This window comes from Canis lupus, chromosome 28 (genome assembly GCF_048164855.1).
Source record: "Canis lupus baileyi chromosome 28, mCanLup2.hap1, whole genome shotgun sequence".
Taxonomy (NCBI): Eukaryota; Metazoa; Chordata; class Mammalia; order Carnivora; family Canidae; genus Canis; species Canis lupus.
Window position 1 is genome coordinate 33060482 of NC_132865.1, and position 26207 is coordinate 33086688.

The window sequence follows — 26207 nt, forward strand, 5'->3', positions numbered from 1 at the left end:
AATATATGCATATATATATATATATATATATATATATATATATACACACCATGGTGTATGTGTGTATGTGTGTGTATACATACACCAGTCATAAAAACCTGGTGTGGTTACATTACCATCAGATAAAGTAGACTCCAAGGTAAGGACTGTCCCTAAAGATAAGGAGGTATATTAGATAATGATAAAAGAGTCAATTCAGCACAAAGACATTAAGAGTTCTAAATGTATGCACCTAACTACAGAATCTCAAACTAAATGAAACAAAAATGTACCAAACTAAAGAAACAGAAAAATCCACAATCATAGTTGAAGATTACCTGCATATATGTTCTTCTGTTTGTTTTTTAAGGATATTATTTATTTATTTGAGAGAGAGGGAAAGGAAGAATGGACAAAGGCGGGTGGTGAGGAGTGGCAGAGGGAGACGGAGAGCAGTTAAGCAGGGAGTTTCATGTGGGGCTCAATCTCTGGACCCCAAGATCATGACCTAAGCTGAAGGCAGATGCTTAACCAACTGAGGCACCCAGGTATCCCTATACATTTTCTAATAAACTTCAAATTCTATAGCCATGTGAAATGGAAATAGAAGCCTAGTTTTTTGGGGTTTGATAACAAAATGATCCAAAACATGTGAAATGTTTAGAACAGTACATTATAAAATACAAAGGAACATGAAAGTATCCTTTTTAAGAAATTCTTAGGAATTCCACTCTTTTTTGGTTTTCTTTAAGTCCTAGGAAACCACAGAACATTAATACTGATATAGGCTCTTATATTCACATATTTCTCAACTTTTGGTTCCACTACAAGTATTAATAAATACCTCATTAGCACCTTTCAGCTACTAACTCAAGTGAAATATTAAATCAAACCAAATACCAAATACCAATAAAATCAACTATTAAAAATCAAACGCTGATTTTCCAAGATAAGGAAGATGATGGATGTCTTCCTTCACAATTTATTTTTGAGAGACTTCGGAAATCTCTTAGCAGAAGATATTTCTTTAATGTCCACTGTAATTTCTCTTAGAGAGAAATCACCTCTTGGTCTTCATGCCCCTCATCCCATACAAAAAAGAGATTGCATCTCCTCTCCCTCAATTTCCCAACCCACGCTGTTCAAAGTTCAAGCCTAAAGCAAAAAAGCTACATTCTGGACTTCACCAATAGTGAGCATCACCTGGGGATCCTCCCCTAAAAATAAAAAGGTCTAAGGTGGGGCCCTGAAATCTTTATTTTAAATATGTGTCTTTGGCAATTCTTACCAAAAACCTTCAGGTTTTCAAACAGATGCAAAGATGCTCAGCCCTACATCACCAGCCACATAACCATGGCAAGTCAATTACTCCTCCTTGACTCCTCTCTCATCTATAAAATGAAGACATCTCCACCTTTTAGGAGTAAGAAAAGCAGTATAATGCCTTAAATCTAATCAGTGCTCAAATTCTTTGTTGAAGGAATGAATGAAAAACTATGCCTGAGAGGCCAGGTGACCATGTGCCCAAGCTGCATGGTTCAAAAGCACAGACTTACAGGCAGAAATCCAAACGCCACTACCTGCCACACTAGGTTTCTCTACTCCTCGAATCTCCCCCATTCAAATATTTCACCTTATACTGCAAAACAAAATTGCATGGAGCATCCTAGACTGGCCGTGCTGTTTCATGCCTCAGTCCCTTGACTGGGTCCGTCCCATCTGGCTAGAATCTCCCTCTTTAATTTCTCCCCCAACACCCACCCCTAGCCCACCCCTGGCTAACACCTACATTTCCTTGGGTAGGTGGATGTGACTCAGCTCATATCTGACCTTCCTCAAGGAGACCTCCTTGGCCTATTCCCTTCCTACCTTTTAGGCTAGCACATTCTGATCACCACACCATTTTGGGGGGTATCTGGAGGCAAAAAAAAAAAAAATGGCAGGTATCTGCCCAGAGCACTTGCCAGAGCAAAGAAGCATCTCAGAAAAAAACTTGATGAATGTATGGAGTTAGGTAAGGAGCACAGCCTTAGACATTGTGAAAAATCATTCTCTGGTGCTTTCCGGGGCCAAGAATTGGACCTATAACCGAAACAGTTCAAACAGCAGTACTAAAGGCCCTAGGTGGGGAGGAACTGAGCTCCACTCCCCAACCAACGGCCAGCCTCAACCCACCAGCCACCTCGCTGAGCCCCCCTGGATGCAGCTGCTCCAGGTCCCGTCCAGCCTCCAGGTCACCACAGCCCCAACAATACCTTGATTGCATCCTCCTGAGACACCCCGAATCCCCACTGAAATGTCAGGATGGGACGCTTATCGTTTTTTTGAGCCACTAGGTTTTAGGGTCACTTCTTATGTAACAGAGATAATACAGATTTTACTTCAACTCCTAGCTTCCTTTTGGCTCAGTATAATCACTTATCTAAAAGTATCTATTTCATAGATAAAAAAAAAAAATCATCAAAGAGCCATAGAGAATACATGTTCTAGTTCCCTCTGGCCACCTTCACCAAAGAGACATCAGATTTCTCAGATTCTAAAATTGTTTAAAAGATACCCTAGTTTCGGTTTTGTGAAGTATTCAGATTAAGTGGGTCGACTATATAATTAAACCACAAAAAAAGAATGAGTGGAATGATATAAGAAGAAATAGTTCAATATTCTTTGAGTTAAATTTGTTTCCAAATAGGACTTATTATAGAATACACATTTCATTAGATATTACTGTAAGCCCCCGTAACGTTTTAAAAACAGGTTTCAGTTCACTGAAGACATTTTTACTTAAAGACCTAAGACTAAATTTAGAAATCACCTTTGCTATATTTATTCCTCCAAATTTAATCAATTTAATAATATCTACATTAATTTTGTCAAAATAAGAAAAATTGTTCCAAGAATATAAATGTTACATACTCTAAGACAAAAAAAAGGGGGGGGGCTAGCTCTCTCAAAGAACATCAAATTCCTCAGCTTAAAAACAACAACAACAAAAAAAACCAGAAACTCCCAAAAAGATATCATTTCATAAAAACGTTTTTTAAACCTAAGTTTAAAAAACTTAGTACATTTACTTAGTAAGTACATTTTCATGGCCCCAAAGTTTTGATGTTAACAAAAACATCTTAGAATGACTACATTTAAAAATATTTTATGAAAGCTGAACATGTTCCAAAACAGATTTCCATTAAATTTTTAAATAAAACATAGTTTCATCATAGTCTTGCTTCCAAATGTCTAAAAATGTTTAATAAATTGTACTCCAGAAAGCAAATCTTAACTGATACTTTAAAATGAATAGCCACACAGACTATAAAAAAAAATGCAAAATGGTTAGGGAAAAGCATGCACCTGGCTTATTAAAAGTTACGGACTTTGTTTCAGATTCTGGATGAGAAGTTAAAGCCTATCACACAAGGCAGATCTTCTCTGGGAGAATGTCTGTAACCCTTTCTGCCCTCCCCAGCATTTTCCTGCAAGACATCCATTTTCAATTACCCTCCCTCCTTCCCTCCTTCCCAGGCTCCTGCAAAGTTTACTGCAGCTGGGGGTTCTCAATTTAGCACCATGCACCCCTAAATGAGGACTTCACCCATATCAGCAGTTCCACATCAACAGGGAACCTGTCAGAAATGCAAATTCTCATGTCCTCCTTGGACCTGTTAATCAGGAACTCTGGGAACAGACAGGCAATTTGCATCCAGGTCATTGCTGGGCTACAGTGTGTGAACCACTGACCCAGATCCAAGGTTCCCAAAGCCATCTGTACAGCAGGGTCACAGGTAACCTCCACAGTGCCCCCAAATTCCTGTTCAGGGAAGCCCCTCACCCCCCACGCCCCTGCCTGGCACAGCAGAATCCCAGATGCTCTTATCCAGTAGACAGTGTGGACCACTGGAGCAGGCAATCTAGAAGGGCCCTTCGAGGAAGAACTGAATCTGTTTTGCCAAGTCAGCCCCCATAGTTCCCATTTTGCTTGGGTGTTTGCCAAGCCAGAGAGAACGGAAGGCAAAAGCATAACTCTGCACATGTAGATGCCAGGACCTTGATGCACAGAAAATCCCCGTTCCCGGGAAGCACAAGTCCCAGTCTCCTTTCCAGCATGGTAACAAATGCCCCCAAACTGAAGGCTAGCCATCTGACTCCTCTCCTACTCTGCTTACAAGTATTTATCAGTTTATTTCGGTGTTAAAGAGAAACATGACCTTATTCTCCAACACTGTGCCCCTGGAGAGAGTGCCCTGAATAAGATTCTGTTAAAAGTCTACTGTGGAGCAGACTCAGCTTCCAAGGCATGATGAAATAAACCCAAAATGAGAAGTCAAAATGATACTGTTAGAAATGGTGACAGCCATCAGTGTTGTGGTCAAGCTGATATGTGTCAGGATAAAAACAGTCTTGGTCTCAGCATAGGGGATGGAAAGGCAACTGTCCAGCCTCCTCCGAACCCCTACTCCAATCCCAACAATAGAGTCCATTTTATATGGCAGCCCATTCTGGTCTGGGTCACCTTCATTAAGTTGAAATCTAACTTCATATCACTTTCCCTCATAGGAACCCAAAGGTATGCCTGCCTCACACTGCCACCACCAACAGCCCCCGGCAGGGAACGCACTGTTTGTGGCCCAGAAACATCACCAGATCCCACTTTGAGATGTTTTTGCACAAGAGATCATTAAATTGTAAGAATGTTTCTGCCACAGTGCTCAACAGAACTTGTGATATGAGATAGAAAAGAAAATGACCTCTAAATATTTTCCCAACTACAAAAAATAAATAATTAAAAAGCTGACCACCACTGATTCAAATATTTAGTATTAAAGTTTCAACAAGGTCAAATATATAATTCATGCCTTCCCAATATAAAAAGTCTAAACAACCAATTCACAGACCAAAAATTATATTAAGAAAGCCTCTGGTTTTACTTTTAACCCTGCCTTCTTTCCCAAAAAGATGCGAGATACCTTGAAGAAAAAAAATATAAAATAAAATCAGAGGAAAACATAAAGTTTCAGGACCTAGAGAAAATTAAACCCAGAAACAGCTCAAGATAGGAAAGAGACTAGTCATAATTTCCTACTAAGTTGCTACAGTTGAGCTTCAATTCTGCTTCAAGTTTATTATTTATAATCTAATTCTTTGCCTTGCATATTTCTGACAAATTTTTAAGTGTGTAAAGTGTAGAAGAGCACACTGGATGATAACAACACAAGAGATACTTACTGACATCTCCACCAAAATACAGGCGATATCATGTGGCCACCTCTGGAATTTCTTTCAACCAAATCAAAGAGTAGAGTGGGTAAGAGGGCTACTCAGTCAGGAAGATAACTCTGGAAGGGTCTAAGATAACTCATTGCCACCTGAGTGTTGCCTAGAGCCTTCTACTTGGAAGATCAAACTTGACAAAATCAAAGCAGTGAATGGGCTCTGTAGACTCTTGAAAGAATCATCCACAATAAATAGGCCTCTTAGATTGTTAAGAGCTCAGTAAATTTGTAATTTTCAAAAAAAGTTCCAAAAGCCTGACCAGAATGTAGAACTATCTGCTTTTGAATGGATGCAGCCAAATAGGTACCTAGTGGGCAAAGCCAAACGTTCTCTGAGAAGTAATAGTTTGAAGGACTCACTCTAGGTCATAGGTTCAATAAACCCCCAAAAGTATATTATCAAAGTGATTTTGTTCTAGAAATGGTTCAAAGTGGATATTACCAAGCTTTCTACCACAGCTACAGAAAAAAAAAATCTCACATATGTATTACATGTAGAAACTAAAAAAGTCAAACAGAAGCAATGGTCATTGTCAGGAAGTAGGGGGTGGGAGAAATGGGGAGATATTGGCCAAGGAGAACAAATTTTTAAAAAGAGAGCAAGAGAGAGAGAAAACAAACTTAAAGAAAATAAACTTCTAGTTATAAGACTAGTAAGTTCTGGAGACTTCATGTACAACATGATGACTATAGTTAATAGTTAATAATACCCTATTCTCTTTGAAATTTGCTAAGAGCGTCAGATCTTAAATGTTCTCACCAACCCCCCCACCACACACACACACACACACTCTTTGTAAGGTAGTAGGTGTGTTGATAATTTAACTGTGGTCACTATTTCACAATGCATACATACACCAAAACACACTATCTTAAACATACACAATTTTTAGCTGTCAATTATACTTCAATAAAGCTGAAAAATACAAATAAAACCAATTAGGAAAAAAAAACCGTCTCATGTATTAATTTGCTATGCATTAAGTTGTTAGATATGAACCATTTAAAGATAATGATTTTAGTTTCAGACCAGTTAATACTAAGCCATCCTTTGTGGCAGCAGAGGTGAGGTGATATTCTCTACATCGCCAGGCAGCCTACATACCAATCGTTATGAAACTTGGAAGGTAGGGACAATGTATTATTAATCTTTCTGCTCAGCACCCAAAGTAGTAGTGCGTGAGCACATACGAATCCAATAAATGTGATCAACAAATGAGCTACAGACCATTCGGCAGAACATGGCTGGTGTGGAATACCTTTCAGACCATCGAAACCTGGTCAAACTTGTGGCCCAGAAACATCACCAGATCCCCCTTTGAGATGTTTTTCATAAACGAACTTAATTTACATTCCCTCACATTACTAAAATGGAACAAGCTCTATGGGAAGCTTGAGAGCGTCCCCAGCCTGTTCCTGACACAACAATCACAACAATCAATACAAGATACTCTGAGAACCAAGTTCAACCAGCTATGGACACAGCAACGCAATCACCACAACTCTATATACTCGAAATTGTTCTTGAGTTTATAAGAGATGTTCCAAATGTTTCACAGAAATCCAAAGAGAAATATACAGAATTGTTCTGATATTCTGGCTAGTAACCTTATGCAAACAAAATGAGGTTAGCTTGGCATGATTTGTTCATACTGACACTATTCTTGATTTTAGTTATTACTACTTTCTTTTCTACAAGTACACAACCATCTGCTTAACACCGTTTTAGAAGGCTGCCAAGGATAGGGAGTAAAATAACTGAATTGTAGAATCTAGAAGAGCATCCTCCCATGGAAATACAATGCAAGCCACAAAGGTGAACCATACGTTATTTCAAATCAGTATATTAAAACTTAAAAAGAGAAAGATGAAATTATTTTTGATAATGTATTTTATTCAACCCAATCGATCCAAAATATCCAAAAAATATTAATGAGTTCTTTTACATTCTATTTTCAAACTAAATCTGCAAAATCTGGTACTCTACACCTACAGGATACCTCAATTCAGGCTGGCCACACAGACAGTGCTCAGGGGCCACCATACTGGACAGTGCAGGTCTAGGATCTTGTCCCTTTCTGAAAAATCAGGGCATTTGACTAGTTTCTGGCACCTCTCGTCTTCTCCACGCTCTCTCAGGGGATTATCAAGAGGGATGGCTTGGTCCCAGCTGCAAACTCCTTCAAACTCCTTGTGTCTCCTCAATCTTGAGACACAAACTACTCACGTAGCAGAGTGGCTTAAGATTGAAGCAGATATTCACAAGAAGCTGCTGGTTTGAATATGATTTATGCTCTCTGTCAAGTCATACAGTAGTCATAAGGCAGAGACATGCTTTCATGCCCTGGCATCCAAATTATTCAAACATCATAAAAGACATGTTTGTTTCTCCTACTCTTTTTTTTAAGATTTCATTTATTTATTTGTTTGTTTGTTTATTTGAAAGAAAGAGAGAGAAAGGGAGGTACAGAGAGAAACAAGCAGCCTCTATGCTGAGGCAGGGCTCGATCCCATGGCCCAGAGATCAAGACTCGAGCTGAAATCAAGAGTCGGATGCTTTGCCCCCTCTTCTGCTCTTTTTTATTTAGACCACATATGCTCAAGAAAAATAATTAGAGAGGATGCATGCTAAAACTAGAAGCCTTTTGGGTGACTGGTATTGCACGAAGCAGAGCGAGGTGAGCCGCCACTCGGGACAGAGCAAACAGCAGGTGTAATACAGGGTGACGCCCACGGGAAGGAGCCAGAGAGGCACGGAAGCCACACTGGGAAGAACTGGAAGGGTATGTTAATAAGACTTTATTTTGAACGTGGGGTCCAGGCTTGGAGCAGGTAAGCATTGTGATAGACCAATACCTCAGCTGATTTTGGAGACAGTAGAGTAGGGGCAGGGAAAGGAAGGTTCAGTTGCAAGGGGAAGAATTCACCCGTCTCCAAATGCAAGCTTTCCATGATCCTTGCAATGTCATTTCATTAGACCACAAAGCATCAACGAATCGATTAAAAATCTATGAGCACAGACAAAAGCGGGCTTGCTTGACAGTATGTTTGCTATTTTAGGTTTGAGGAATTTATCCTTCTATTGGTGGAAGGAAGCTGCTTACAGGAGTTTAGGTTCTTTATGTATCAAAATGCAAGGGAAAAAAAAAACACCTGCTGGCATCATATTCCTTTTATATAACTTTCTATGCCAAGAGGGGGTAGAGAGGCCGAAAACTGAGAGAAAAAAGAAAAAGGGACAAAGCTTTCTTCTTCTCTAAAAAGAAAAAAAGATGAATATTTGCTTCATCGATGCCGCACCCTCCACATCAAGTAGGCACCAGTGAGGTGCACGTGACCCCATTCACAAGGCACCCTGACATTTTCAACAAGGGCAACAGCCCTTCAGAGGATGGACAAGGTGAGAAGCGCCACCAAGGTCACCTCCATTCCCCTACAACAGGCAGTAACGTGGTACTCTAGGACTAGAGAGGTCTACGCATCAACTTGACTGGGACACAAAATGCCCAGATACTTAGTTGAGCAAGTATGTGCCTGCAAGAATGTTTCTGGATGAGACTGATGTTCAAATGGGCAGATGGAGTAAAGCAGATCACCCTCCCCCACTATGTGGGTGGTCTGTCGAAGGCCTGAATACAATAAAAAGGTAGAAGGGAAGATCTGATCTCTGCCTGATTCCATGAGCGGAGACATTCATCTTCCCCTCCCCTTACTCTGGAACTTACACCATGGGCTCCCCTGGGTCTCGATCCCGTGGCCCAGAAATCAAGACTCAGCTGAAATCAAGAGTCGGATGCTTTGCCCCCAGATGATGGATCTGGGACTTCTCAGCCCCCATAACCTCACCAGCCACTTCCTTATAACAAATCTCTTTTAAAAAAAGATGGAGACAGAGACAGAGCTCTACTGGTTCTGTTTCTCTGGAGAACCCTAACACGAGGTATCTACGACCAATGAATACTATCTGCTAAAATAAAAAGTCTATATTAAAATGAGGATATTTAAGTATTTCAGACACAAAATGTATAAAGCTGTTTGATTATGTCTTAGTATCCTGAATCAAAAGGTCCTGGTGATGCAGTCTCTTTATCATTAACTCACAGTATCTAAACACCTTTTGGGAAAGGTCCGAAGGGCAGACAGAGCTTTTCAACAGCTGAATGCCTCACACTGAAATGACTCTGGAAAAGGCATGTGGAAATAGCAATGGGGATTAACAACTAAAGCAGTCTGGTCCTGTGCTGGTGCATTCTGAAAGGAAAAAATACCTGAAGGAGAAATCAGATAAGCAAAGTAGGCCACATGAGCTGGAACATGTGACCCTGGGGAGAGGGCAGAGCCACTTCTAACTGGGAAATGTGGCCACTGCAAAGTTCATTTTGTAAACTAGACGTTTACACACACACACACACAGACACACACACACCTGCATGTGCATGTAAAACTTACATGAGATGCATGGGACTCCCACCACTTCTGGGGAAAATTCACTTAAAACCAATTTCCAAACGATACCGATAGAACCTTATTTCAACTTTCCAGAAAATGTAGATTTATATGATTGTAATACTCTCCCCGTACAAGAGCTGTAACTATAAATTCGCTAACAGGAATTAGAAAAAAAATTTTTTCGTTAAATTTAATAACTGAGTTGCTAGATAGCCGCCGTCTCATCCCCTCGAAGATGGTGGCCACTTTGACCAAAACATTATAAAAAGGTTTATATGGTGACACACCCGATTCATGCTGCAGGTTAGAACAGAGCCCGAAGCTAAGAACATCCATGACCAGTCATATTCAGCACCAACACAAAGATTCCCCTTCTCTCATGGTCACTGAACAAGAACAAAATTTATTGGGAAGAACAACATCTGATTCTTAAAAATCACAACATTCCAATTAATGATCATTTGAATGAGCACAGGCCAGGGATAGATTAAAAGGATTTTTTTAAATCCCCAATTCATAGTCAAGAGCACAATGAGCCTCCCATTTCTCCTTGCTCTAACCACAGAGTCAGGAAGTGCTGTCGGATTCACTGGTGTTTCTCAACACTTCTGAGTTCTGTTTCTGTCTATTTCTGACCAACCGTGAGAGCAATGGCCCCACGGTAGCCAGGGAAAGAAAGCAGACGAATAGTGTGCATGTGTGTGTGAATAAATACGAGCATATACCTACGATCGTGGAGTGCGTCTGCACAGGGATTTGAAAAGAAGTCCTTACCCAAAAAATAAATAAAAGGGGAAAAAAATAAAAAGAAAAGAAGTCCTTACACGGTATTCACTAACTTCACCCAAACACTGTGGTCCACAAGCAAGCACTGTTGAAAGCTAAAAAGCCTGGACGAGAATATAAAATATTCTTATTTCTGAAATGAGTATGATTGCGTTTTACAAAATACAGATAGCATCAAAACGCCCACAACCAAAGCCGTTATCATGAGATGTGGCATCACAAGGAACATAATCCAGCTCAGGGGCAGGGGAGATAGTCCGCAGTCCAGACTGCTGACCTGGCAGGTCCATCAGGCTGTCCACTGCGGCCCCAATTTCAGGTCCAGCTTCTGGCACGGCCAGGGCTGCTTTTTACAGGGGGTACACTTCTCTACCATGTTTCCCCTTGTGGTTTTTACAGAAGGGCTAGTTGCCAGAGTAGGCCCTGGGTGATATTTGGCTTGATGATGAAGCAAGTGACACTCTCTGAAAGGCCAGGCTCAAACAACTAGCATGTCCCACCCCCAGAAAAATCCTTGTTTCTCAATATGTAAATCCTCCTTCGCCTCTCTCTGTCCCCAAAATGGGCTCCAGAGGGCTGCCTGAAACCTGCCCGCTGGACCTCAGGTACATCCATCCACCTCACTGGAAAGCCAGCCATCTCACAGCACCAAAGCAAAGGTGAGAGCACAACTTTGCTTGAGTTCTGGCCCTTTCTGCTGTGCTTTTAAGGTGCCACAGGCAAGGACCTCTCATAACCAGCAGGTCACCCTTGGCCTCCATTCGTTAAGTACGTAGGAAGGCCTGCAAGGTGCCTGGCACGGTTGTAGCAATCTGGACTTGGCCTCTTACGTGACAACATCCCTTTCAACCTGGAGAAGGTGCTTTCAACATGTAAACCAATAACACTGTTCTAGTTTGACAGTGGAGCTGTGAAGAAAATAAAGCAGGATGACAGGAGAGAGGGTAGCTGGAGAAGGGGCTACCTTGGCTCCTGTGGTCAGGGTGAGTCTCTGAAACAGTGACTTTCGTCCCATGACCCGTATGAGGACAGCATTCAAGACAGATGCCCCTGAAATCCGTGACGCAGTTACCTCATAACAGCAACTAGCCTTGGCAGGGTGCTCTGCATTTTGCAAACACCATCTTGCTGAACCCTCTCAGCAATCCTATGAAGTAGGTACTACGCAAAGGTTATCCCCATTTTACAGGATGAAATGGAAGCTCCAGAAGCCTCCGTAACTCACTCAAGTTCACACAGTGCCAATCTTTGCACCCACACAGACTCAGCCAGAAAACGTTCTATCCGTCTCTCGGTAATGGCCTAGTGTGTGACCTGGAGTCCTCATGGCCCTGATGGAGCCCTCCCCCTGCCCTCCCCCTGCCCTGCTCCTGGTGTCACAGAAATAAAGCCTGTAATCCCTAAGGGTTCTGTCATCCACTCTGAATGCACACACAGTGTCTATGATTCCCCTTGAATCTGACAAATCTGGGCTGTCTAGGTCTCCTTGATCTCTGACACCAATGGTCTGTACTGCATCTGGGGCAACAGAACCCGTGAATGCCTTCTCTACACATTTTTAAAGTCTCAGAAAGACTACTTACACGGATTGCAATTGTTTACACCAGCTCCCAATCCTTGAGGTAGGGGATTCCATTACATATGACCCCCAGATCCTTCCAAATAACAGGATTCCACTTGTATCACTGATACACAAATAAAAATAAAATATGAACAGGCAAGCCCTCTCAGCTTGAGATCCAGAATATACTGTATGTATTTCACCAATTCTCAGACACATCTATTTTCCCCACTATAGTACCTGAAACCAGGTATGTTGCAGCTTAACTGGCCTATGTTTTCTTTCTGAAGTGACATACAAGAATGATGCATCTTAAGATCAATAGTGGTTTAGGAGAAATTCAAAATTGTGGAAACAGCGGGTTCTCTCCCATTTCCTTTCTTTCCTTCCTGTCCAACTGGCTGGTCACCATGACAGCTTCCTAACTGCCTCCCCATTTCCACTCTTGTCTGACAATTCATTCTCCATAAGGCAGGCCATGTGAGCTGCCAAATCTGCACACTAGAGCCTGGCTCTCCTTGTGTCAGACCCTCCAACAGCTCCCACTACTTTAGAATAACAGCAATCCTCCACTACAAGGCCCTGCTGACCTGGTATCTCTGATGCTCTCTCCTGTTCTTCACAAAGGCCAGGTTCAGCCTGCCTCAGGACCTTTGCACAAGCTGCCCTCTGTGCCCAAAGGCCTTGTGGAGGTTGCCCCTTTTCCTTTCCTTTCCTTCCCTTTCCCTTCTTTTCTTTTCTCTTAAGTCTCAGCTCAAACATCCTCTACGGAGCCCTCCTAGACCACCCAACGCAGCTGGGAATGCCACCCTCATTCCTGACTGCAGTTACTAAATGCTTGAAACTAGCTTTTCACGGGGCACCTGGGTGGCTCAGTTGGTTAGGTGTCTGTCTCTTGATTTCAGCTCAGATCATGATCTTTAGGTTGTGAGATTGGCCCCCTGTCAAGCTCTGTGCTCACTGTGGAGTCTGCTTGAGGATTCTAGCTCTCGCTTGCCCTATGCCCCTCCCTTCTCTCAAGTGCACCCACTCTCTCTCTAAAATAAATAAATCTTTTTTTTAATTAATAAATCTTAAAAAAGAACTAGCTTTACATTTATTTATTTTATTACCTTTTTCTTCCTTGATACCATAAAGCCTCAAAGGGTCAAGAACCTTGTCTTTCTTGAGCACTGCTTATCCCCAGGACCTAGGTACACAATGAATCCTCTACAAATATCCATTTAACACAATAACCAAAATAGAAGAAATTGCTAAACTACATTCTTTCTCATAGTTACTTTCTTTCATTAACTTCCAGCTAATGAAACCAAAAAAATTGCTGGCAATGATTATTTTGAAGTGTATTTGTGATTCCTCCTCAAAAAGACAAAAATTTTAAAAAAGAAACAAACTTCCAGTGGGGTTTCTGAGGAGCAAATGCTTTGCTTTACAACATAACCACTCAAAAATTTCCCATATGCTTCTAAATTGTATCCTTAAAAGCTTTATCTGGAACTGGACAATTTCAAAACCCATTGATCTTGCTCTGAAGTATAAAACATACCACAGAATTCTTATAATTCTTCTAGAAACCTGTCTGCCAAATGACATATTGTTTCCTTTTGCTTAGTGTTCACCTTTGAACTTCCCTCTACAGTGTTTACAATTTTAAAATCCCAGCTTTAGCTCTAGTTCCCAGTTTAAATTTGTTTAATCATCCGCATGTTCACTATTTTTATCACCAAACACACTGGAAAGAAGAAATCACTTGCTTCATCTACTAAATACTAAAGTTTCAAAACAAAAACAAACCAAACTATTCATGTCTTTGGATGCTATCTTCTTATGTGACTCTCCTTATGAGACTCAAAATGTTAAAAACATAAACATCACACACACTCCCTTCTCACAAAAAGGAGGAAAACCTAATGTGTCATAATAGGAATATGCATGATTTAAGGTCATTAATTTTGTATCACAAGAGATCATCTAGAAACAAACCTAATCTTAAAAACAGGAAGAAAATGTATTCTGCAAACGTTTTGAAGCATTGCCCATACCTTCATTATCTGTAGTTTATTGTGTGGGTGATGACATCCACAAACGATGAAAAACTGTTATTTCTTACTACTTTCTCTCCCAAATCTTCCATGTGAACGATCCCGTAACTTACCCTTTCAAACTGTAGAATCAAAGCTACCCTTAGCTTCTTTGGTGAACATTTTGGACAAAATTTGTGTTCATTTCTGAACAATTCTCTAATACTACTTTTTTGTATTTTTATAATACTTTCAACAAAAAAAAAATGACCATTAAAAAATAAATTATGCTCTGGTTAAAGTGTAAAATTTTTAAAAAATGAATACATCGAAAGGAGGGTTTGGTCTAATGTTTTATTAATCATAACATATTTAATTATTTGATGCATTTAAGTGATTAAAATGAATATAGTTCCTATAACACAAGGGAAGGAAAGTCAATGGAGGTTTGGGGAGTCTAGGACTTTTATCAGATGACCTGAGCAAGAAAGCCAAAAACAGACCCAACATCACTCCATAATCTAAACCATTTGCACTGGCCATTACATATTTCCAAGAAGTTAAACCTGCCATCCTTCACCTACCTCCTTCTAAAACAAGCAATCTTTAATAAGTAGTGTGAAATCTGAGGAGGTAACATCTGAACATTAAAATTGGCTTAATTTCTCCTGTTTTAGACTCCAAATGCTACCCAGGCAATTCAAAACATGTCACTAAGTTACAAAGAAGAGGGTTTTTTTTTTTTTTTTGTAACAAATCCCAAAAGAACCTAGTGAGCACCTCTTGAATATGCAGAGGTTATTCCACACAGTGCAGTGGAAAGATCCATGGGCTCCAGAGGCACACCCCCCCCCCCAGCTTAAAAATCGCAGCTTTGCTACTTATTAGCTACGTGACTCAGCCAGTCACTTCATGTCACCCGAAGAAAGAAGATAAGGACAGCTATCCTGTGTTGGAATAAAGAGGATACACTGTCAACTACCCAGGACGAGGCCAGTCCCTGAGCCAGCCCACAGAGATAACTCGGATTACAGTCCAGAAAGCCCTTGTTCTAAGTCTTCTTATTCATGCCCTACCCTTGGTACTGTACGAAATAGAATGAATATATTTTTCTTGGATGAGTCATGGCTTTGCAGAGCTTCAGAGTCTTCATCCTGAATATCAATGCTCATTGCATCATACTGGGAGTCAGAAAAATGGCAAAAATCAGAATAAGTGAGAAGGTATTTTCTTAAGAGTCCTGATGCAACTGGGTTTCTCAGCATTTGTTTCTCTCTCTCAAAAGTACTGAAAAAAAAAAAAAAAAAAAGTCCAGCTTAGTTGGAGACCCCCGAGTCCCAGAATGGTCAAACTTATTCTATCATGAAAAATTAAGAGTAAAGAGTACAGCCGATTAAATAAGATTTTCAAGCAATGTTTGTCTTAACACCTGAACACTATGGTTTCCAGAAAGAAAAATCTGCCCAAGGAAATAAGTCTAAAAAAGGTAGAAATACAAAAGAGAGAGACTTTTAAGAGTGTTTATTCCTTAAAAAGATTGTTAGACAGTATCCGTGTGGTGAGAGCATTATTTTGGGGAGAGGGCAAGCAGTGGGATCACTAAATTAACCCCTTCAGCTCTACAGGAACACAAATGCACCTTGTCCACCAGCATTATCCACAGCACCACCTACTGCCACACTGTGCCTACAGCAGCTTTGGTACCGCAGGGCCCCAAGAATTAGCCATGCCTTTGATTAGCCAAGTAAACTGTTTAGGAATGAAAGAGGTATCATTTGAAAGTTAAAAGTGGGTGGAGGAGGAAATTCAAAATAAAAGTAAACCTCTGACAATCTCTTTTTAAAAATATCCAGGCAGCAAACATAATCATTTGGTTACATGGCCAAGAAGTAGTTTTAATTTTTCTTACGTTAGCTAATTGCGCTGCTCTAATGATTTTAAAGCACAAGAATTATAGGATCTGGTTGATGTATATACAACACGCCTGTTTCTGTTTCACCACCTGTGGACCCAGTGGGAGTCACCTAAATGTTGTGTCACCATGGTGGAATTTCAAGTAGGAATCGCAAGTATTATTGTCAACCTAAACAACGAGGATGGTTCAGAATGGGGTCCAGAGCCCACATTTCCCCTAATGTCTAGGTTTCTCCTTAGACATTTAGGCCCTGAAGGATAATTAAGTCTCTTTAGTATGAAATGTACTGGGATATGACTGCTCAGGACTGTGTTCTCTTGTCCTTACAGATCTGCTATACATTGTGCATAAGAATATACTGAGCAGATTGTCAGTCATAAGCTAAACAACCACCCAACCTCAATTCTGATCTAAAAATAAGCCACAGACTTAAAATAGACCATGACTTGAAAAGAGCTGGGATTTGAAAAACAAAACAACTGTTTTCCAAACAGAAAGACACATGGACTGATAACAAAAATTAAAAATAAGACTAGGTGACACTCATGTAGCACTGTGTTCCAGGCACTGCTCAAAGCACTTTACAGATTATCAGGCTGACAAAGCATGGCCACCTCCCTGCTCAATTAGTGACTTTAGTGTTGGAAGGTCTGCAGCAGCACCATAAATACCAAAGGAGAAGTCGATGGGATGCTATGGGCAAAGGAGTCTGGCTTATCGTGACCTCGCCCTTATGTTAAAATAATTATGCTCAATCAATAGCTCATCCGAAAGGCCGGGGGTTGTGACGTCACAGGTTAGTACAGGTATTTTCCGTGGAATGACTCCATTATAATTTGGGGAGACGATGCTACATGTGGGTCTTCCACACCAACAGGGGAAATGAGAAAAATGAAAGTCGTGTTATTTATGCTGCAAAAATGCTTCTTCTGCGGTCACAGTCCCCTTCTCCAAACAAACCAGCCTGCAGCCCTTACAAGGCCAGCCACGCGGCGTTGTCACAGATGTGGGCAGATACGGCGTGAGGATAAACCCAGAGTTTGCCTGCATCTCAGGCAGCAAAGAACGCCTGTGCATTTTGGTGGCTCGGGAAATCTGAGTCACAACTCCAAGGGTTAAGCAGCCGGGCCCCAGGTGTCTTGTTTCCACTTCCCCAAGTAACCGAGCGTTCGGCAAAGTTGGCTCTGCGGCCGCCCCAGCAGCCCGCGCCGCGCGGGACCTGCCCCCGCCGCCGCCTCCGCGCCGCTCCCGCCCCGACGACGCCCCGAGCCCGGCCGGCCAGCAGGCACCGGCGCACGCCCCCAGCTCCTCCCGGCGGCCGCAGCCCGGGAGGGCCCCGCACAACCCCGTTCTACGGCCGATGTGCGCGCTTCCAAAGAACGCGGAGGCCACCGAGGCCGCGGGGGAGCCGCAGGCGGTGACCGCAGGCAACTTTCGGAGCCTCCGGGTCTGCGTCTCCCGCAAGGATTCCCGGCCGGCGACTGCGAGATGCTGGGACCCCCCCCCCCCCCCCGCCCCGTACGCAGCCCCCGCGGCTGGAGCCCCGGCGAGGAGGAGGAGGAGGGGGAGGAGGAGGAGGAGGAGCAGGAGCAGGAGCAGGAGCAGGAGCAGGGCCGAGCGCAGCCCGGGTCCCTCGCCCACCCGCTCCCCGGCAGCAAGCGGCAGGCGCCCTCCCCGAGCCTCGCCCCGCGCCGCCGCCCCTGCCCGGCCTCCGCGCGCAGCCCGGCGCCCCCCCACCCCCCGCCGGGGCCGGGGCCGGGGCCGGGGCCGGGGCCGGGGCCGTGCGGGCCAGTGCGGCTCCGGGCCGGGGCCGAGGCTCCGAGGCGGACCCCCCGCTCCGGCCGCGCGCCGCTCGGGCATTGTCCGCGGCCGCCCGCCCCCGGCGCAGCCTTACCTCGGCCGCGCTGCCCGGTCCCGGAGGTGCGGCCCCAGCCGGCGTCGGCTCCCGGGCCCGCGGGGAGGGGGCCGCCGCCGAGTCCTCGCGCCGCCCCGCGGGGCCGGGGGGAGCCGAGCCGGCGGGCCGGGGGCGCGGGGCGCGAGGCCGCGGAGGGCTAGGTCCGCGCCGAGGGGAGAGGAGGGGAGGGGAGGGCTCGGGCGGGCTCGGGCGGGCTTCGCGGAGCGCGAGGGAGGGAACTTGGAGCGAGTTGCCGCGGCCCAGAGCGCGTGTCCCCGCGGAGTGTGCACGCCCCCATCGGGCGCCCCGGCCCGGCCCCCAGGCCCCGCCCACTCCAGGCCCCGCCCACTCCAGGCCCCGCCCACTCCAAGCCCCCGCCCCCGCCCCCGCCCCCGCCCCCACCCTCCAACCCCCTCCAGACTCGGCGGCCGCCCCCGCCCGGTGCCCCCGTCCCCGTGACCGTGACCCCAAGGGCCGCCCGGGAAGCCCCGGATCCGACCCCTGCGGGCGGGGACCTGGAGTCCGTGTTGTGGCTGCGAGAACCGCACCTGGCAGTGCCCCCGCCCAGACGATCCCAGTGCCTGACATTTTCTATGGACTCGCTTCCGCACACCCAGTGCACCCAGCTTAGCATTTCTAGACCTCATTTCTGAAGGCATTTTTAAGACTCCAAAGCTGTTTGGAGAAAACAGTAAAGACTATAGAAAAATATCTCAAGCACGGTGTGCAGCCCCTACAGTATGGGCCGGCTGATGTTTCCGAGTTAACTAAATGTTTTGGGGTACATCATCATTCATGTCGTAATGTGTGGTTTCGTCCTGCTTTTTCTTTAGATTTGCTTAATCACCCGGTCGGTTTTTCGAGGGTTTTGTTGTTTTAGGAATGCGGAGCACATTCTACTTTAGTTTTTCACCATTGGGAACTCTAGTGGATGAAATCCATATTTATCAAAACGAATGAATGAGATACAAACTCACAACATAATTACTTCTCTGAAATATTTAGCAGAGATTTCTTTATACCTTTTGTACATTTGAAATAAGATTGCATTCATCCCATCTTCTCAGATCATCTATATTTGAATGGTGTGCCTTGTTTCATTCCAGTTCAGAGATTGTCAAATAAATAAGACTCAGACTCCCACAATAAATTTCTGGCTATTTACAAGAGAACCATTTTAAGAAAGCGACAGGATACCGGGTTTTGAATGGAACTTTCCTTTGCAGACTAATGCATTCCATGTGATGATCACCCATTATGTTGTGGTCTTCACTAAATCCAAAAGTCGTGTGATGGTAGAACGAAGTTATTTTTCATCGTTCGCATAACAAATTGGAACTAAGTTCTCTCACCCCAAAGTAAGCTATTAAAAAAATTAACTTCTTTCTCCCAACCCCTTACTTTTGGGAATTACTTGGTCACAGCATGTAGGCACACTTTCCCTGCCACTGCAGCACATGTGACCCAGGCCTGCCAGTCAGAGTGCCTCTCAGCCCCTGCATAGGCAGGGAGGAGGGGAGACGTACATGACCCAACTTGGGTGAATAGGGGTCCTTTTCGCCAGCTGATATTGCAGTTTTTGAGAGGGTGTCATGAAAGCCTGTAGCAGTTGGAGGTAGCCCATAAGGAAGTAAGAGCCGGGCACCTGGGTGGCTCAGTGGCTGAGCATCTGCCTTTAGCTCAGGTAGTGAACCCAGGATTCTGGGATGGAGTCCTACATGGGCTGGCTCCCCAGAAGGAGAAGCAGGCTCCCTCTGGAGCCTCTCTCTCTCTGTGTGTGTGTGTCTCTCATGAATAAATAAATAAATTAATTAAAAAAAAAAGATAAAGGGCAAACCAGAAGAAAGCCAACTGAGCACTAGACAGGAAGAATCCCAATGGCATTAATGAGCCCTTACAGGAAGCCATCTCTGAAACCAGTTTTGACTGGATTTCTAAAGAAATACACCAATAAATTGTCTTTTTAGCTTATTAGAAGTTACATTTCTTTCCAAAATACTCACTTAAAAGCCATGAAAGATTCTTACAGGATCCAGGCTCTGAAAATCAGGGTTATAATCAATGAGTCCTAGTTTTTCTGTCACCAAGAAGGTCACTTAGTACAAAACCTTAACTTACTGTTTTTGTTTTTGTTTTTGTTTTTAATATTTTATTGGGCAGCCCCAGTGGCGCAGCGGTTTGGCGCCTCCTGCAGCCCAGGGTGTGATCCTGGAGACTGGATCAAGTCCCATGTCAGGCTCTCTGTATGATGCCTGCTTCTCCCTCTGCCTGTGTCTCTGCCTCTCTCTCCATCTCTCTGTGTCTCTCATGAATGAATAAATAAATAAATAAATAAATAAATAAATAAATAAATAAAAGATTTTATTTATTTTTTCATGAGAGACACAGAGAAAAAGACAGAGACATAGTCAGAGGGAGAAGCAGGATCCCTACAGGAAGCCCAATGCAAGACTTGATTCCAGGACCCCAGGATCACTACCTGAGCCAAAGACAGATGCTCAACCACTGAGCCAACCATGTGCCCCAGAAACCTTAACTATTAATAGGACTAAGGTTCTCATTCAAGGTGTTACTATTGCCCAGTGTACGTTTAATATTTTCACGTTGCCCTCCACCATTAGAACCAAAAATTAATAAAAGATGTGGTTAGAAAACCAGAGAGAAAACAATAATATGTCTAAACCATTACATTCCAGTAAATTTTTTGTCTTGTCCATTACTCCAATGAAACATGCCTTCATAATCCCCAATATTTAGTGATATAGGACATTTTCCTCTTTTCTAGACTGAAAATTTTAGGGCCTGAAACAGACTTTCAGGGACTGTTGAAATCGGTTTGTTGTGCTGGAATTTTATTGTGTTGCATATTGTTCCGGAGAAGTGGGCCATTGGCCTATGCTTGGAATTCTTTTGTTCCACAGAAAGTCTCCACAAGTATGTAACAATATTTGGCTAGTACCCTAACAAGCATCCGTACACTAATCAGTATGTAGCGTTACTCCCAGGTCACTGTGAGCAGTAAGAGTTCGGGTAGCAAGGGAGTGGGTCAGACAGACATGAAGACATAGCCCTGAGCTTCTGATTGCAGGAGTGTTTTCTAAAGGGAAAAGAGGGGCGCCTGGGTGGCTCAGTTGGTTAAGCGGCACAGGTCCGGATCTGTCAGAGGCCTGGGATCTGGCTCCTTCCTTGCTCAGCAGGGGAGTCTATTTGATGATTCTCTCTCCCTCTGGTTCTGCCCTTCCCCCCTCGCACTCTGAGCTCTCTCTCTCTCTATATATATATATAACAAGTGCATCTTTAAAAACAAATAAAGGGAAAAGTTTTTTCACTAGTTTTTCTTCAGATGGGGGTACCACAACTAGTAAAATTTCATTCGTGAAAGCCCGTGAGCTGAATAGTAGTAGATCATAAATAGACTAGAGCCCCACTAAAAGCACAAGTAGCTGAACCATCTCCAGAAACCTGACAGCGTAGCTTAGAAGAAAAAGAAAAGTTAGTTCTGGAATCCAGGCCCAGCTCTGAGTGACACTTGTTTAAAATGATTGGCTCTGATCCTCCAAGGGAAATTTTCAGCCCAATGTTCATGGTTGCTCCACATCCTTGTGCTGGATCCACGTAATGTCTGTGCCATGTCCTTGCCCTCGAGCGGTCCAAAAATCTCTCATTTAACCTGGGCTTTCATCTGTCCACAGCCCTCTCCTGGAAAAACGGATACACCAATAATTTTCAAACCATGATACAATCACCTGGAGTGCTCCTAACAGCACCAGGTTAGGGGGGAGGGATGGTCATGTATCTAGTTTTTAGAAGTTCTCCCAAGAGTTTGACATCAGCCGGGGTTAAGGTAAATGTCTCTGAATTTGTGCTTTGCATTCCACAGAAAAAACTTGAGAGGCCATCTGATCAGACTCCATTGACTTAGAATTGTTTGTAAAACTAAAGGTATTGATTGAACAAACTCCATTTGTCTTTTTTCCTGAACAGCCCCTAGCTCTTCCGAGGTTATAGAAAAAGCAGTGAGGAATGTTTCCCGGGAGGAGCAGGGTGGGTTTGCCAGAAGCAATCACACTGTAAAAGGACAGCTCACAGCAAGGCAGAGATAAGAGAATCACTAACTAGAAAAGCATTGTCAGTTATCACCGGAAGAGACTACTCCACCAGAGGCAACAGCCCCTAGCGTTATCTCTTATTGCATATTTCACAGTTTGTTACATGTTCATACTGATGATCAGAGAAATCAAAACAATTGAATTATGTTCACGAATACTGACCTGCATCATTTAAGACTACTAACAGCTATCATTTATTGAATATTTGGTCTGCGCTAGGCAATTTACATGCCTCATTTTTAATTGTAGCACTGGCTCTAAACGTAAATATTATAACCCTCATTTTATGAACAAGAAGTTCAGGCCCAGGGAAAGTCAGTGGTGTATCCAAGGTCACTGAGTTAGTAATCAAAGGATTCAAAGGCTGGTCCATGTGACCTCAAAGCCTATATATTTTTATTCTAACCCAAACTTGCCTCTGAGTCATACAAATCATCTATTTAATAAATACTGCCTGGCCACATGTGACTATTTGAATTTAAATTAATTAGAATTGAATTAGATGAGGGGCACCTGAGTGGCTCAGAGGTTGAGCATCCGCCTTTGGCTCAAGTTGTGATCCTAGGGTTCGGGGATCAAGTCCCGCATCGGGCTCCCTACAGGGAGCCTGCTTCTCCCTCTGCCTATGTCTCTGCCTCTCTCTGTGTGTCTCTCATGAATAAATAAATAAAATATTTTCTAAAAAGTTGAATTGGATGAAGACTTCAGTTTCTCAGTCACACGAGGCACTTTTCAAGTGTCCAATAGCCATGTATAGCCGATGGCTACCCCATTAGCACAGATAAAAATTATTTCCATCATTATTACAGAAAGTTCTATTTGCTCTGATGCTTCACATATTTGTATCACTAATGAAGAAAGGCACTGTTCTCTGTGATTGAATTTTTCAAGTAAATTGCTCCAACTGTTTTGATGGATTTCTTTCTAAAATATGTAATACATTTATGTTCCTGTGTCTTAATCCGTTTGAACTGCTGTAACAAAAATACCATGGATTGTGTGGCTCATAAATAGAAGTTCATTTCTCCTAGTTTGCAGGTTGGGAAGTCAGAGATCAACATACTAAAGATTCAGTGTTTGGCGAGAGCTTACTTGTTCACCAATGGACATCTCACTCTGTCCTTAAGTGTCAGAAAGGAGAAGGGAGCAGAGGGCTCTCTGGGGTCTCTTTTATGTGGGCACTAATCCCACTTATAAGGGCTCCACGCCCATGACCTAATCACCTCCAAAGGCCATGCCTACTGATAACATCACTTGAGGAGGTTAGGATTTCAACGTTTGACTTTTGGGGTAGGCAACGTGAATCGCAGCCTCTTTGTCAGTAGGGCACACAGAATGGAATGCCTATTTAATACCTCAGTGGACCCAAATGGCATGCTGTGGAGCTTCTGCTTCTCTTTCCTCTTCTGGCATCTCTCTGCCCATCTTCACTTCTTGTTTCTCTGTCTGCCACATTACAGGGCTCATTGATGTTCTGCCCCAACCTGTTTTTATTTCTGTCTATTTCCCAACGCATTCTTCCTATGCGTTGTCTTCCAATTCCATGTCCCCAGCCACCTCTAACTCACCAGGGACTCCAGAATTTTGATCCCCAACTTCCAGATCATTTTCTAACCTTCAGAGCAGGTTTTTTTTTTTTTTTTTTCCTGCCCTCTATTCGACTAGTGCTACTCAGAGTGCTGTCTGTAGACCAGCAGTACTCTGTGAGTTGACTATTATTCTGGGACAAGATGAGGTTAGAAAGTGGAAGCTCGGATTCAAGAAGTTTTATAGCAATTTGCCATTGTTGGAACATTATATTGCATTGTATGGTATAGTATGTATGCAAATAATGGACTGCAATGGATCAGAGATAAAAACAAAGCAACAAATCCAAATGCTGTACCTGACTCCATCTGGCTATCCCCTACACCCCTAATGCTCATCTACCACCTGTTAATAACTAAGGTTATCCTTACAAAAGTTCTCAAGAAGCTGAAAGACAAACAAGAAAAGGGAGTCAGTCTAGATGTTAGCAGGAGCCAGAAATGCTACTACAAAGAACACAGATAAAGGACAAGCTGATATCGTTGGCACCCAGGAGCTGGAGCTGATGATGAAATGCCCCCTGGATGCTAAGACCATGGAGGACACACAGATGAACTGAAAGAACTGATTTTCCTAGTCTGTTATTGACACCAAACACAATAGAAAATGTCCTGAGAAAGTCTAGATTGCCAAATATTGTGTATAATGAATTAATTATGCAGAGGAGCTCGAAACTCTGCAGGTCCTTCCCAGACATAAAACTGATCTATGCTTCAAAACTGAGATGTAGTGTGTCTGCTTTTACAAAATCAATACACCAACTCTTGTTATCATTTGGCTCAGAACTTTTGCTTGCTTCCATATTTTCAAAACTTGAAAGGGTTAAGCTGCCAGAATTTGTTTGCATGGTATATGGAATACTAGGTTAATATATACACCTTCTGGGGCACATGGGTGGCACAGTCAGTTGTGCATCCAACTCAATTTGGCTCAGGTCGTGACCTCAGGGTCATGGGATGGAGCCCCATTTCAGGCTACACACTCAGCATGGAGTCTGCTTGGAATTCTCTCTCCCTCTTCCTCTCCTTTTGCTCCTCCTGCTCATGTTCTCTCTCTCTCTCAAATAAATAAATAAATCTCTAAAATTATGTATATATACCTTCTGTACTCTCATGATATGGAATAATATACCAAATATACGGAACATTTTTAAACTATTTGTGGCAAGGTAAGCTTAGAACATTAAGCTACTTACTTAATAGAAATATAATCCATTTCGTGCACAGCTCACTAATTCTCATTTTCCCTGGAACCAAAATCAGAAGTGGCATGAATAACTGAAATCTCTAATTTCATTCAAACCTTGTCCTAATCAAATATTAAACCAGTTCATTAGTAGCCAGAAAAATGAACTAATTTGAACTTTCTCCTCCTTTTTACCATTATATAGTAAAGATGCTAACAAGCAAAAATAGGAAATAAGCAGGAGAGAACAAGGAGAAAAGGACAAGTGAGGGACTATTAGGTATCTGAGCCACAGATGGTACTGATACATAATAGCTATTTTGTTCTATTTAAAAAATAGAAAAAATGCTTAAAGTAGGTATACAGACATGAGTCTAAGGGTTCAATGAGTGTTTTTTCCCTGTGAGCTCGTTTTAAAGTGTATGTTATGGCTTCTAAATGTTTGGTAAAAATATATTCAGAATTTTGTGTAGGCATTTTATTTTTTAGTCACCTGGTATTAATCTGAATGATGAGAAATGGTATTTCTGACATTTGGAAAAATCACCTGTAAATTATTAGGAACTTTTAACAAAATGTCAGAGTGCTTTTGGTATAGATGTGAATTTTAGTTCATTCACCCACTCATTCCTCCCTCACTTATTCTGTCACCAAATCTCTCATTTTCAATGTTTTCACTCATGCATCTAGTCATTCACATCTTACCTGGGCTTAGTACAATAGCTTTCCTGGTTTGTTGTGTAATCACACAAACCAGTCAAACACATTCTTTTTTACCTCTTCTATATATTCTTCCATTCCTCAAATTGGTAAAAATCAATCTTCTGAGCAGTACTTCAATGACTAATTCATTTTATTTATTCACGAGTTACACATACTTTAAATTTTCCGCTAGATTCACCACCAGCAGTCAAGACTCCTAAGTAGATATTCCTTTAGCACATCAGCATTTGCAAGTTGCCAGCTAGTTTGTCATAGAAGAGGAATGAGGTAGAGGAACAGAAGGAGAAAGGTTAGTAAAAGACAGAATGGAGTGATAAAGAGAATATCTCTATTGCTCAGCTCACTATTCCAAGCAATCCAAATTCTTTGTCCAAACTCCACCAGAGAATATACAGGAAGACTAAATCATAGTATGTCTAAATCTTTTGGGAAAAAACAAATCAGCATATGTTGCCAATTTGCTGTTGCTGATAGAACAGAAGTATGGATACGCATGGTCAACACAGGCTACAAAAATCTTGATATGTAATTAATGGCATTTATCAATATGCACATCTCCCGTGACACTCTCTGCTTTCTACTTAGCTGTGAGTTGGGAGTTTTATGCAAAGTAGCAAATAGAAAATTTAAATACTAGCGTAATTTTCTCATGATCATCAACCATAATAATCCTCTGAATTTTGGATTGGCTGGGTTCCCAAACTCTTAGTAAATATCTTAATCATGATGTT

At 42.7% G+C, this 26207-nt stretch overlaps 1 protein-coding gene across 6 annotated transcripts in view; it reads right to left on the reverse strand.

The window, feature by feature from the left end:
- Positions 1 to 26207, reverse strand: part of FAM110B (family with sequence similarity 110 member B) — a 223991-nt gene that overhangs the window by 125544 nt on the left and 72240 nt on the right. For 4 of the 6 annotated variants that reach the window (XM_072804563.1, XM_072804571.1, XM_072804567.1 and 1 more), the window contains exon 1: positions 17873 to 18010. The exons of 1 other annotated variant lie outside the window; for it this stretch is intronic. The gene's annotated coding sequence lies outside the window, so the exon portion shown is untranslated. Of the gene's footprint in view, positions 1 to 17872; positions 18011 to 26207 lie in introns of those variants that run through there. One more of the 6 variants, XM_072804574.1, reaches the window with a different exon arrangement.